General features: G+C 39.9%; 1 long non-coding RNA gene across 2 annotated transcripts in view; it reads right to left on the bottom strand.

Moving 5' to 3' along the window:
- LOC123503039 overlaps positions 1–13,435 on the bottom strand; it is a 14,770-nt gene extending 1,335 nt beyond the window's left edge. The window contains exons 1-5 of one of the 2 annotated variants that reach the window (XR_006674283.1): positions 13,412–13,435; positions 4,501–4,589; positions 3,943–4,014; positions 2,900–2,971; positions 1,599–1,679 (exon numbers count right to left, since the gene is read on the bottom strand). This is a non-coding gene — a long non-coding RNA (uncharacterized LOC123503039). Of the gene's footprint in view, positions 1–1,598; positions 1,680–2,899; positions 2,972–3,942; positions 4,015–4,500; positions 4,590–6,663; positions 6,726–13,411 lie in introns of those variants that run through there. The other variant, XR_006674282.1, reaches the window with a different exon arrangement.
- Between the last annotated feature and the right edge of the window lie 1,565 nt (positions 13,436–15,000).

Here is a 15,000-nt window from a genome sequence, read left to right on the forward strand (position 1 = left end):
GAAGTTATAGGCACACTGAAGGGCATTTTCATGATTCCAGTGATTTATTAATGGGTTCCAGGTAAAATTATTATGGTTTTCAAGGAAGTTTCATTACTGGAGTTTATAAGAGTAAGCAGTATTCTCAAAATTTCATAACTACATTTCTTGGGGATAAAAGAAAAATGAAGAGACAAGACACAGTAAACTATTTTGAATGCCATCCTTAGTTTCCTGTACCAGTTACTAGGAGAGAATGATAAATATACAAAACTAAATAGTCACACTTACCATCACAGAAAAGCAACTGTTGATAGTAATAGCAGCACTGACTTGAACTGGTGAAGATCCTCTCCTGTCTCACCCAGTCAGCTGCAAGGGTATTCAAGCTCAGAACATGGTAACAAGATAAAAGACAGCTAGCAGTGCATGTTGAGTATGAAAAGACACACAACTTAATGATAACAATTGTCTGCCATGCGTCGACACAGACACTCCCACAGGGCTGAGGTCTGCTTCCTACTGGCAGTGGGTGTCACTCTGGCCTCCTATAATTAACTTGGCACTACTCACCCTAGGTTAAAGGGTGGCAGCGTGGCGTGAGGCATAGAGAAGTCAAAAGAATGCTAGTTTTCAGTTTCTTCCTTTGAAAATCTAAATGTCATCACATTTTTGTCTCATCAAAATCTGTCATTCCTTCCTACCAACACCTCTAAAAACCTTACTTTTACTAAGTAAAACACCAATTAATGAATAGAAGATAATGAATGAGGGGGAATAAGAAATAGTAAGAAGAATGAATTATCCCTTCTATTTGCAGTTTTATTACCATTTTTTATTCCCATATTCATTACCATATTCTCATTCCCATTTCCTTATATGCCCTTATTCACTGTTACATTTTCTTTCTTTTCCTCTTATCTCTATATTCGTTACCTGACCAATAGCGTGGCTTCATGTATGACATTAAGTTGGTTCCATGAAAGATCAGCAAAGGGGGAGCCAGGAGAGGAGAGCAAAAGGGACCCAGATATTAAGACACTGCCAAAAAGAGGAAAGGGAAGTGAAGAGGGAGGGGAGTAAGAAGGATATTTAAGATGAGAGAGAGAGAGAGAGAGAGAGAGAGAGAGAGAGAGAGAGAGAGAGAGAGAGAGAGAGAGAGAGAGAGAGAGAGAGAGAGAGAGAGAGAGAGAGAGAGAGAGAGAGAGAGGATGTTAGTTAAATTAAGCAAAGGACAGGAAAGGAAATAAAAATCGAGGACATTTTCACAACCCCTTCGCACTGCCCACACACAGGCATGAGAGTTGTCTTTAATATCCACAAGCTTACCAATTCCTCATTTCTTAAGTCTTGTTCCCTAGCCATCCTTCCAATCACTATCTTCTCTATCTGTATCATCTAACCTTATCTCTCCACCTTGCCAGCCTTAAAATTATCAGCTATCTTCTCTATCCACATTTTCTGACCTCTTCCCTTCCTAGCCTTCCTATTGTTTCTTTTTGGAGAAAGAAAAATGAAGAGACAAGACACAGTAAACTATTTTGAATGCCATCCTTAGTTTCCTGTACCAGTTACTAGGAGAGAATGATAAATATACAAAACTAAATAGTCACACTTACCATCACAGAAAAGCAACTGTTGATAGTAATAGCAGCACTGACTTGAACTGGTGAAGATCCTCTCCTGTCTCACCCAGTCAGCTGCAAGGGTATTCAAGCTCAGAACATGGTAACAAGATAAAAGACAGCTAGCAGTGCATGTTGAGTATGAAAAGACACACAACTTAATGATAACAATTGTCTGCCATGCGTCGACACAGACACTCCCACAGGGCTGAGGTCTGCTTCCTACTGGCAGTGGGTGTCACTCTGGCCTCCTATAATTAACTTGGCACTACTCACCCTAGGTTAAAGGGTGGCAGCGTGGCGTGAGGCATAGAGAAGTCAAAAGAATGCTAGTTTTCAGTTTCTTCCTTTGAAAATCTAAATGTCATCACATTTTTGTCTCATCAAAATCTGTCATTCCTTCCTACCAACACCTCTAAAAACCTTACTTTTACTAAGTAAAACACCAATTAATGAATAGAAGATAATGAATGAGGGGGAATAAGAAATAGTAAGAAGAATGAATTATCCCTTCTATTTGCAGTTTTATTACCATTTTTTATTCCCATATTCATTACCATATTCTCATTCCCATTTCCTTATATGCCCTTATTCACTGTTACATTTTCTTTCTTTTCCTCTTATCTCTATATTCGTTACCTGACCAATAGCGTGGCTTCATGTATGACATTAAGTTGGTTCCATGAAAGATCAGCAAAGGGGGAGCCAGGAGAGGAGAGCAAAAGGGACCCAGATATTAAGACACTGCCAAAAGAGGAAAGGGAAGTGAAGAGGGAGGGAGTCAGAGGAGAGAGAGAGAGAGAGAGAGAGAGAGAGAGAGAGAGAGAGAGAGAGAGAGAGAGAGAGAGAGAGAGAGAGAGAGAGAGAGAGAGAGAGAGAGGATGTTAGTTAAATTAAGCAAAGGACAGGAAAGGAAATAAAAATCGAGGACATTTTCACTTCTTCGCACTGCCCACACACAGGCATGAGAGTTGTCTTTAATATCCACGAAGCTTACCAATTCCTCATTTCTTAAGTCTTGTTCCCTAGCCATCCTTCCAATCACTATCTTCTCTATCTGTATCATCTAACCTTATCTCTCCACCTTGCCAGCCTTAAAATTATCAGCTATCTTCTCTATCCACATTTTCTGACCTCTTCCCTTCCTAGCCTTCCTATTGTTTCTTTTTTTGGAGAAACAAAAAAACAAAGACAGGACAAATGCAGTAAACAATTTTGAATGCCATCCTTACTTTCCTATAGCTATTAGCTAGGGAGACAATGATAAATATACAAAACTAAATAGTCACACTTACCATCATAGAAGAGCAACTTGATAGCAATAGCAGCACTGATGGAACAGGTGAAGATCTTCCTCACCCTGTCAGCTGCAAGAGTATTCAAGCTCAGAACATGGTAATAAGATACAAGACAGCTAACTGTGTTGTGTATAAGATAACACGGACAATATAATAATAACAATTGTCTGCCATGTGTCGACACAGACTCCCACAGGGCTGAGGTCTGCTTCCTACTGGCAGTGGGTGTCACTCTGGCCTCTTACAAGTTATTTGGCACTACTCACCCTAGATTACAAGGTGGCAGCGTGGCGTGAGGCATAGAGGAGTGAAAGAATGCTAGCCTGCAGTTTCTTCCTTTGAAAACCAAAATGTCACTACATTTATGTCTTATCAAAATGTAAATCTTTGTCACTTCTAGTTTCCCTTCCTATCAAATCCCACGTCTCTCTCTCTCTGCAACCAAAAACGTTTTTCTTCCAATGGAAGGAAAACGTTATAACCTTAACTTTATAAGAATAACACCAATTATCCTTTTTCTTTGTACCAAACCACACAAACTCTCAAGACTTACCTAGGCATACCCATGAGGCCTTCTCTACCCCATCAGAGAGAGAGAGAGAGAGAGAGAGAGAGAGAGAGAGAGAGAGAGAGAGAGAGAGAGAGAGAGAGAGAGAGAGAGAGATATTTTCACAACCCCTTCGCACTGCCCACACACAGGCATGAGAGTTGTCTTTAATACCCACGAAGCTTACCAATTCCTCATTTCTTAAGTCTTGTTCCCTAGCCATCCTTCCAATCACTATCTTCTCTATCTGTATCATCTGACCTTATCTCTCCATCTTGCCAGCCTTAAAATTACCACCTATCTTCTCTATCCACATTTTCTGACCTCTTCCCTTCCTAGCCTTCCTATTGTTTCTTTTTTTTGGAGAAACAAAAACAAAAAAAACAAAGACAAGACAAATGCAGTAAACAATATTGAATGCCATCCTTACTTTCCTATAGCTATTAGCTAGGGAGACAATGATAAATATACAAAACTAAATAGTCACACTTACCATCATAGAAGAGCAACTTGATAGTAATAGCAGCACTGATGGAACAGGTGAAGATCTTCCTCACCCTGTCAGCTGCAAGAGTATTCAAGCTCAGAACATGGTAATAAGATACAAGACAGCTAACTGTGTTGTGTATAAGATAACACAGACATTATAATAATAACAATTGTCTGCCATGTGTCGACACAGACACTCCCACAGGGCTGAGGTCTGCTTCCTACTGGCAGTGGGTGTCACTCTGGCCTCTTACAAGTTATTTGGCACTACTCACCCTAGATTACAAGGTGGCAGCGTGGCGTGAGGCATAGAGGAGTGAAAGAATGCTAGCCTGCAGTTTCTTCCTTTGAAAACCAAAATGTCACTACATTTATGTCTTATCAAAATGTAAATCTTTGTCACTTCTAGTTTCCCTTCCTATCAAATCCCACGTCTCTCTCTCTCTGCAACCAAAAACGTTTTTCTTCCAATGGAAGGAAAACGTTATAACCTTAACTTTATAAGAATAACACCAATTATCCTTTTTCTTTGTACCAAACCACACAAACTCTCAAGACTTACCTAGGCATACCCATGAGGCCTTCTCTGCCCCATCAGTCACCACTTTCACCCATCCTCAGCCAGATACATTCCTGCTGGCTACTGCAAACCTGTGTAGGAGAGACAGGGGTGAGTGAACCATACCTTCCTTGTTCATCCGTTATTAGTTCAAATTTGTAGTGAAAATGTATAGAAAAGAAGAGGAGAGAGGCAAGGAGAGGAGAGGAGAGAAAAAGAAGGGAAATAGAGGAAAAAGAAGCGCAAGGGAAGAGGGAGAAAGGGGAGAGAAAAATAAATAAACAAAATAACTAAGCATGTCTGGCGCCTTGTGACCCCACAGTCAGAAGACACTGTGTGGCGCATATGGTCTATCCAGGTCACTCTCCGAAGCACTTAGCACTACCCACACACAAGCATGGGAGTGCGCCTGTCTTCGATTCATATATACACACACACACAGTGCACACACTAGGTGAGCTTACCAATTTATTACCCGTTTATTTAAATTCCAGCTCCCTTGTCATCCTTTTAATCACAATCTTGTCCATCTCTATCACCTAATGTTCTCTCCCTAACTTGCCAACCTACAAATTATCATCAGTCTCCTACTATTCACATGTTTGCTGGGTGGTGGGGGGGTCCCCTGACACAATGTATTAGATAGGGTGGAATCTAAAGTTCTTCGTCTAAACTTCCCTCCTGTGACCGACTTGTCTTCAGCCTTTCTCACCGCCGAAACGTTGCATCTTTTTCTTTTATCACTTTTTTCATGCTAACTGCTCCACTGATCTTGCTAACAGCATGTCTCACATCCTCCCACAGCCTTGCTGCACAAGGTTTTCTTTCTTCTTCCTCTCACCCCTATTGTCCAACTCTTACACGAGTTAACCAGTATTCTCAATCATTAATAGCTAATATGGTAAACTCTGGAACTCCCTGCCTGCTTCTGTATTTCCATCTTCCTACGACTTGACTTCTTTTAAGAGAGAGGCTTCAAGACATTTGTCCCAGAGTTCTGGCTAATTTCTTTCCAATCTTTTTCAGGAACATTCAGTCTAAGTGGGCCTTTTACTTTTTTTTAAACATTTTGTTAACCTCGGTAAGTTTCCCTCTTGCATAAAAAATCTACATTTCCTGTTTTTTCAGCCTTCTATTCCTAATCCTTTTTTTTTGTCCAATTCTCCCATTTATTTCCACGCTATCCAGTTCTCATTTTAGCATTTTTTTTCTCTCTCCTCTATTTTCCATATATTTCCATTTTCTTTATTTCTACTCATGATCTTTTCCATTTCTCATATTTTTTTCCTTCCTTTTAATCTCTCTTCCTTCCAAGCTTGTCATTTTTTTAGTGTTTGATCCCTACCCATGCAATCATTTCCCCAAATGATACTAACAATTGGTGTGTTGGCACTGACCACACGACTGCTAAGCCTAATTCACTCATCCACCACCGAGTGCCTGCCCAACGTGGCAAGATGGCAAAACTGCATAACCGGCAACTCGCAGATCGGGACCCCAATACTCTAAGTGTCAAGGTAAGTCTTACCAGAACTTAATCTTACATAGCTCACATTTTACCTCCCGAATTGTTTTGATAGCTTACTACGAGAATCGATATATTTTCACCGACTACAACCTATTCAAATATTGCTATCATATCCCCACGCACCCGTCTCCCCACTCCACGTACCTTCAAGTTTTAGCTCTATGTACGGTGATCATAATGTACTTTTAATCACTTCCATCATCCTCCCCTACACTGCTTCATAACCTACCATTTTCATTTTTAAGTTTTCTAATGCAAGCTCACCAAACTACTATGACTAGTCAGACGTGGCCTGAAGTTAAATATAACGAGAAATCTCATCACTCATCTTATTGATAATATTACAACAATCTCATTTCCTACTTTTCACACACATATATAGAAGGAACATGAAAAGCTAATGGCATTAAAGAAATGGGGATGCAAAATAGCTATACTGTCTCCCACCAAGAGGGGAACCCAGACAAGGTGGTGGACATCCCTTCAGGACTAATCACAAAACCCTTAATTCCAAGACCTATGGTGAATTATCCAGCACCGTAACTCATCCAGTAGGTTAACAGGTCATCCAGCTATGATGAGTCACTATTAGATTCTTGTGATTGTCAGTAGGGAGGAAGATGCACGTGGATATTTACCAGGATGTCAGCAGGCAGTGCGGTGTCCATAGCAGAAGGAGCGAAATGGGACGAGAGAGGAGGTTGTTGGTAAGTTATCAATTTCTATTTACAGAGCTATTTTGTTAAGCTATTTAAAATATCTTTAATGTAATTTAACGAACTTCTTTTGATACCTCGGGAATACATATTTTTTCTAATATAAATGCATTTGCATTTTTGAGTGAAGTGGTTAAAACTATAAACTTCCATTTGTAGCTTCAATTTTATAATATTCATTTGCCATGTTATCTAGGTAGTATCTGGCTGCATCAAATTAAGCAACATATTCATGATACCTTAGAAATATGTTAATTTTCTTTACAGCTTACGTACTGTACGTATATGAAATGCACACTTGTGGGTCTTGGTCTGGGCAGGTGACTAATTTAGCTCAAGGATTCTCCTATGTTCCGTGGCTCAGATTGTGGGATGAATGAGATTGTACGTGTGAATGGATTGAAAGAGCTGTGGAGTGCTAGTGGACAATTGAGGGACGAAATGGTTACATGAGGACAGGAGACTTGGTGATAATGTGTTTGTGGTGAACGCAATGAATGAGAAAAAATTAGGGAAATCGAAGTATAAATCAGGTTTTCTCCTGCATGGATATAGAGGAAGCTTATGATAGGGAGGATGAAACTAATGCACTATGGAGAATTGGAAAGATGAAATAGGACTAGGCATATGAATAGCTACAATTGCTACATATGTGGTTGAGTCTGAATGGGTAGGTGTGAAAAGAAAAAGAAATGAAAAGACAAGATTGGTAAACCAGTGAGTAGATCAAATGGGAAGCGCAACAGTTAGGATAAGTCGATAAGACCATCAGTGCCTGCCTTGCCCCGCACCACACACACACACACACACACACACACACGAATGAAAGGTCCAAGGAACTGGTTAATGTTATGAAGAATAGGGAAACATTGATAAAATAAATAGTAGAAAAGAAGAAGAGTGTGTTAATATTTGGGATGAAAGAACAAAATATAACATAAAAGCCTAAGAGAATTAAGGAAGAATTAAAAACGGTAAGAGATCTGTTCAAAAATCTAAATGATGATGAAAAAAAAAGACCTACAAGAAGAAGTGGAAGAGATCCATAGACTGGGTCCGTATAAGGAGGGAGTAAGGAGACCGATTAAAGTAGTACTGAAGTCACAACAATCTGCGGAGGATATCTTATATAGAACATCAAAATTAAGAGAGGTAGAAGGTTGTAAAGAGGTGTTTGTAAGAAAAAATAGAAATGAGGAAGAGAGGAGAAGATATAAGGAATTGTTGGAAGAGGCGAGAAGGAAAAATGATGAACGGTCTGAAGAGGAAAAAGAAAAGTTTTTTTGGAGAGTTATAGGAGAGAGAGTCAGAAAGTGGTATGTGGAAAGAAGGAATGCGGAGGAACCCCTAGAGGAGCAGTGGGTGGACCGTAATGTATACTAATATAGATGGGATACTGTCAAGTAGATTGGAATTGCAAGACTATATGATGGTGGAGAAGCCTGATATAGTGTGTTTGACTGAGACAAAATTGCATGAAAAACAAAGGTAAATTTGGATAATAAATATAATATATGGAGAAAGGATAGAGAGTAAAGGTGGAGGAGGAGTTATGATTATGACGAAGAAAATAAATGTGGATAAGGTTTGGTATGGGAAGAACAACGCAGAAGTGATAAGCATAAGGTTAAAAAGTGATGGAAAAGAATTAATAATCATGGTGACCTATGTACCTCCTAAAACAAATTCTTGGACATTAAGGGAATACGACAATATGATCAAGGATACTTTACAGAGTTTGGAAAGTGTATTATCTGGAAAAGAAAGGTGATACTAGTAGGAGATTTTAATTGTAAGGAGGTGGATTGGGAAAATCTAGTAAGTGGTGTTGGAGAGGAAGCATGGGGAGAGAGATTTCTTAATCTAATGATGGAAAATATGATGGAACAGAGGGTGAAGGAAAATACTAGATATAGAGATGATGAACCGGCTAGACTGGATTTGGTGTTAACAAGAGAAGTGTACCTATGTGGAGATATACAATACAAATGTCCTTTGGGAAAGAGTGATCATGTGGTTATGGAAATGCAGATAGCAACAACACAGCGAAGGAAAGATGAGACATACAGGAGTGGTAGATTGAATTATAGAAAGATGGACACAGAAAGTTTGAAAAATTATTTCAGAAAATTAGATTGGGAGATGTTACAAATCAGAGAAGTGCAAAAAAATATGAGATTTTTATGAAATATTATAAAGAAGGAGTTATGAAATTTGTACCAAAGTATAAACCGAGAGAGGAAGGAAGAAAGGATTGGTTTAATGCAACTTGTGTTAAGGCTAAGGAAAAGAGAGATGTGGCTTGGAAAAGATGGAAAAGAGCAGGAATATACTAAATAAGGAGAATTATAGAGTGGCGAGAAATGAGTATGTGAGGGTAAGGAGGAGGAAGAAAGAAAATTTGAAAAAGATATTGTAGACAAGAGTAAGGAACATCCAAAATTGTTTTACAGGTTCATAAATGGTAAACTTAAAAGAGAGAGTCCATTGAAAGATTAAAAGGAGAGCAAGGGATAGTAGATGACCCTAAGAATATAGCGGAATTGCTAAATAATAGGTTTCAGCAAGTATTTACTAAAGAAACAATGTTTGTAAAGCCTCAGAATGTACAAGGAAATGTGCACATGGATGACATTAAGATACCTAAAAGGAGTTATATAAAATGTTGGAGGAACTTAAAGATGATAAAGCGATGGGACCAGATGAAGTTTCAGGAAAATTATTGAAGGAATGTAGAGAAGAATTGATTGATCCATTATATGATATTATAAGGTGCTCATTAGAAACAGGGAAGTACCAGTAGAGTGGAAAGAGCTGAAGTGGTGCCCATTTATAAGGGAGGCAGTAAGGAAGAGCCTCTTAACTATAGACCTGTGTCTCTAACAAGTGTGGTCGGTAAGATTTGTGAGAGGGTGATAAAGAAATATTGGATACGGTTCCTGGAGGATCATAAGTTATTATCGGATCATCAATTTGGCTTTAGGAAAGGGAGGTCATGTGTAACAAATCTACTGAGCTTTTATTCAAGAGTGGTTGACAAAATACAAGAGAGAGAGGATGGATGGACTGTGTATATTTGGATTTAAAAAAGCTTTTGACAAGGTACCTCACATGAGACTGCTATATGGAAATTAGAGATTTATGGAGGACTGAAAGGAAAAGTGTTAAAGTGGATGGAAAACTACTTGAGATGGAGGGAGATGAGAACGGTAATAAGGGATGCAAAGTCGGACTGGTTGGTGGTGGAGAGTGGAGTCCCACAAGGTTCAGTGCTGGCACCAATACTTTTCCTTGTCTATATTAATGACATGCCAGAGGGAGTAAACAGTTATATTAATTTGTTTGCGGATGATGCGAAGTTGTGTAGGTGTGTGAAGAGTGAAGAAGATTGTGAAATTTTACAGGCAGATCTGGATAAGATTTGGGAGTGGAGCAAGAGGTGGCAAATGGAATTTAATCTGAGCAAAAGTCATGTGATGGAGATGGGGAAGAGTGGAAGACGGCCAAGAGGGTCATATAAGATGGGTGAAGAAGTAGTGTTGAAAAAGGTGGAAAAGGAAAAGGATTTGGGAGTGATAATACAAGACCATGGGCAGTTTGAGGCTCATATTGATAAGATGTTTGGAGAAACATATAATTTGATAGAAATATTGGATTAGCCTTCCATTATATGGATAAAGATATGATGAAGAAATTAATTAGTACGGTAATTAGACCAAGATTGGAATATGCTGGAGTGGTTTGGTCCCCTTATAAAAAGAAGCATATAAGGAAGTTGGAGAGATTGCAGAGAATGGCAACAAAATGGTTCCGGAATTGGCAGAAATGACCTATGAGGAGAGATTAAAAGAAATGAATTTGCTTACCTTGGAACAAAGAAGAGAAAGAGGAGATTTAATACAGGTTTATAAACTGTTGAACGGACTGAATGAAGTGGTTAATGAGCAAATGATGTTGAGAGAGGAAAATTTAAATAGAACTACGAGATCGCATAGTAAAAAGATAGCCAAGGGAATATACTTGAAGGATGTGAAGCAATATAGTTTCCCACAAAAATGTGTGGAGGTGTGGAATAGTTTGAGTGAGGAGGTGGTGTCAGCGAGGAGTGTGCATAGTTTTAAAGGAAGGTTGGATGTGTGTAGATATGGAGACGGGGCCACACGAGTATGATACCCAGGCCCTGTAAAATTACAACTAGGTGAATACACACACGCCCGGTAGCTCAGTGGTTAGAGCGCTGGCTTCACAAGCCAAAGGACCGGGGTTCGATTCCCCGGCCGGGTGGAGATATTTGGGTGTGTCTCCTTTCACGTGTAGCCCCTGTTCACCTAGCAGTGAGTAGGTACGGGATATAAATCGAGGAGTTGTGACCTTGTTGTCCCGGTGTGTGGTGTGTGCCTGGTCTCAGGCCTATCCGAAGATCGGAAATAATGAGCTCTGAGCTCGTTCCGTAGGGTAACGTCTGGCTGTCTCGTCAGAGATTGCAGCAGATCAAACAGTGAAACACACACACACCGCGTAGTGTAGTGGTTAGCGCGCTCGACTCACAATCGAGAGGGCAGGGTTCGAGTCCCGGTAAGCGGCGAGGCAAATGGGCAAGCTTCTTATTAATGCGTGGCCCCTGTTCACCTAGCAGTAAATAGGTACGGGATGTAACTCGAGGGGTTGTGGCCTCGCTTTCCCGGTGTATGTTGTGTGTGACGTGGTCTCAATCCTACCCGAAAATCGGTTTATGAGCTCTGATCTCGCTCCGTAATGGGGAAGACTGGCTAGGTGACCAACAGACGACTGAGGAGGAGGTGAATTGTGTGTGTATGTTGTATTCACAATTCCCTACTGGTAACCCAGCCATCCCATTATAGAGCGAGCTCAGAGCTCATAGACCGATCTTCAGGTAGGACTGATACCACACCACGCTCCACAGCACCTCGAATTACATCTCATACCATATATAAGCCTGCATGCCGATACAACACACTAAATCATAGTGCGTATGGACGAAGAGAGCCAAGAAAGGAAGGCAGCTGGGAGATTCCCGCCATTGTAACGTCACGGCCTGGCCCAGTGGGCTGATGACGTCACGGGACTGGTCTGGCTTGGCTTGGTAGGCTTATATACATTACGTAAATCATTTTGAAAATGACTCCTCAAGAAAAAAAAAAAAACGCCGCTAGACCCGAATGCTTTACACATTCTGACCAGGCATATACTTTAACTCACACTAAAAATACAAAGATATTTCAAACCCCAGATATATAAAAGATGTTTCAAAAGAAGCATAAATAAATTGTTGTAACCTTGACCATCCCTTAGAAAAATTCTAATGTTCGTCATTTCTCATTTTAAAGGAAAGAAACACTTTAAAGATATGAACATTCTTTTCTGATACTTTAAAGTGAATTAGAGCCAGAAATAAATCATTCGCAGGGATAACAACAGAACTGTTATTGGAACATTAACACACGCCCGGTAGCTCAGTGGTTAGAGCGCTGGCTTCACAAGCCAGAGGACCGGGGTTCGATTCCCCGGCCTGGTGGAGATATTTGGGTGTGTCTCCTTTCACGTGTAGCCCCTGTTCACCTAGCAGTGAGTAGGTACGGGATGTAAATCGAGGAGTTGTGACCTTGTTGTCCCGGTGTGTGGTGTGTGCCTGGTCTCAGGCCTATCCGAAGATCGGAAATAATGAGCTCTGAGCTCGTTCCGTCTCGTCAGAGACTGCAGCAGATCAAACAAACAGTGAAACCGCTAGAAGACAATTCTACTCTCCACTAATTTCACTGACCAGGAAGACGAAACACTTTAAAACATATCAACTATTTTTTGAAGATAATAACAACTTGATGCTTGCTCAAACAAAAAATTTTCGTGGATGCTCTCGAAAATTTGATTTCCAAAAACACCCTTATTCAACACAAAAACAACAATAAGAACAACATGCTGCTCCCTAAAAAGGCACGGGAAACACTTCAAACACAATGAAATACTAGTAGAAAGCATAAAATTTTTCTGTTAAGTCCTGATAAATTGAATAGGAATGAAAGAAAATAATTCTGGGCAGGCTGAGGTAGGTAGGCGGTGGCGAGGCCTTGGAGGGATCGACCTTCCCATGCATCTCACTTAAACCTTCAACAAGCTTAACCTGCCCATGATGCGTGTATCTCAATCGCTGATATGGAAGTTTAGTAATGCGGTTGCATGTTGTGGCAAGACAAACAGATAATAGAGAGAGAGATAAGGCTGAAATGGCTGATAAAAAAGGGATCCAAGATGGCATTGGGGTCTGTGGATGGGTCGACCTCCTCCTACCTCATCTAAAACTTAGCTTAACTTAAACATGTCATAGCGACCGTGTATGAAAAGTTGATATGAGGAGTTAGTGATGCTGCTGCATGATGAGGCAAGACAAACATAATAGTGAGAGATAAGGGCGGTTATATCGCTAAATAGGACTGGCCGGCCGCCATCTCAGTTGTTTTGTATCAATATTTACCTAAATATCAATATAAAACGGTAAATGATAGGTAATTAATATTGAAAATATGCAAATAACAAATAATGGAGCTTAACTTCTTCACTAAAACATTTGATAATGGCACGGAAGGCATCTGATGATTTATCCTGAGCTATACCTTGGCTGTGATTTGCCTTGGATAAATACTATTTCACTTACTTTGATAACATAGGCCTGCTTCTGTGGTTTTCTTTCGTGGATTTAGTCCAGTAATAAGATGATTTGGATACGTGGAAACACCAGTGCAGTCTTGCTAATTCTGCCACTAGAACTTTGATAACACTTGTGAAATCCTGTGTCACTTTAACCAGAGCTTTCCTGAGTGTAGAAATCTTGTTGATATGTCACTAGAAGAGTTTCAATTCAACCAGAAGCTTTTAAATAAAGTAGTATCTGCTAACCCGCGCACCTCCTACCATCATGAAAGAGTTGGAAACACTGAACACAGAGAATGGGACAATGGGTGACACCGCTGCCTTGATCAACATGGCAACAGTTGCAATATTAACTACCTTATTACTTGAAAAGAAAGTTTGCTATCAGAGTGGTATTGATACTACTGCACAGAGAGGCAGTACAACTTACCCTGTACTTATACTCGCTGTAACTATATAAGTAGGTATAAAGTAATGTGAATCCTGCTAGTTTCTCATTGTTGGGAACGCACTCATTAACTATTAGATGACATTTTGATAGGGAATGTCTTAACCAGGCTACGGCTTGTTATTGTACGCTTATTTCCTATTAATGTAACAACCATATCAAGCAAGCATAACCAATGTGTCTGCCTGTCTCTTTTTTTCCACCTGAGAGCAAAAAAAAAAAAAAAAATATATAGATGAATAAATAAATAAAGAGAAAGAATTTTTTTTTTTTTATGTTGTGGCCTATAGCGCCTGTAGGCATAATTGAAGAGTATATGGGAAGCGCTGTTCAGCTTCTGCCCATTAGTGGCGCAAGCAATTTTATTTATAATGGTACCCATATCACCACCCAAGCGCATCTTTGGTGTAACCACCTAGAACTTGGGTATCATGGTGACATGTAGGTAACTTAAACCACTCGACAAATGGCATGGCTTCAAAGCGGTATGTGGTTGGATTCCAACCTACGCCTGAACGTCTGCCCGATCCCACGCTCACCACCTTATCCACTACGCCACCGCCTCCCTATGTAATTAATTGTAATCAATTGACCACATCACAAGGCCTGGAACACTAGCTATTCATTTCTAACTACAACAAACTTCATAGAACAAGGCCTGGAACACTAGCTATCCATTTCTAAATGCAACAAACTTCAAAGAACGATTGGTTATGTAATATTTACTAGGCGTCAGTACAGGACAATATCTATTTTAGTATCCCCTTCAATTCTGCAATACGCAATAATCAACAGCATCAATATCTAAGTACTGTATGGAGTGTCTCAAAGCATTTACAAGATGTGTGTGAAAGTTTGGTAAATGTGGCGATTGTGTGAATGTGTCAATTTGAGAGTTTTCCAAGTTTATTGTGTGTGTGTGTGTGTGTGTGTGTGTGTGTGTGTGTGTGTGTGTGTATATACACTATACTATTGCATATACACATTTTAAGAGGATAATGGGTTGTCGCACATAGATTTTAGTTTGAAAATTCTGGTCTGCAAAAGGAACAGCAGTCATTAAATCACATTTCGACATAGTCTATTTATACATCATAGACATGTGCAGAAGGGTGCTGAAGATGAACTCACCAGAGAGGACAAAG

The sequence above is a fragment of the Portunus trituberculatus genome, chromosome 13 (assembly GCF_017591435.1).
Source record: "Portunus trituberculatus isolate SZX2019 chromosome 13, ASM1759143v1, whole genome shotgun sequence".
Lineage (NCBI taxonomy): Eukaryota > Metazoa > Arthropoda > Malacostraca > Decapoda > Portunidae > Portunus > Portunus trituberculatus.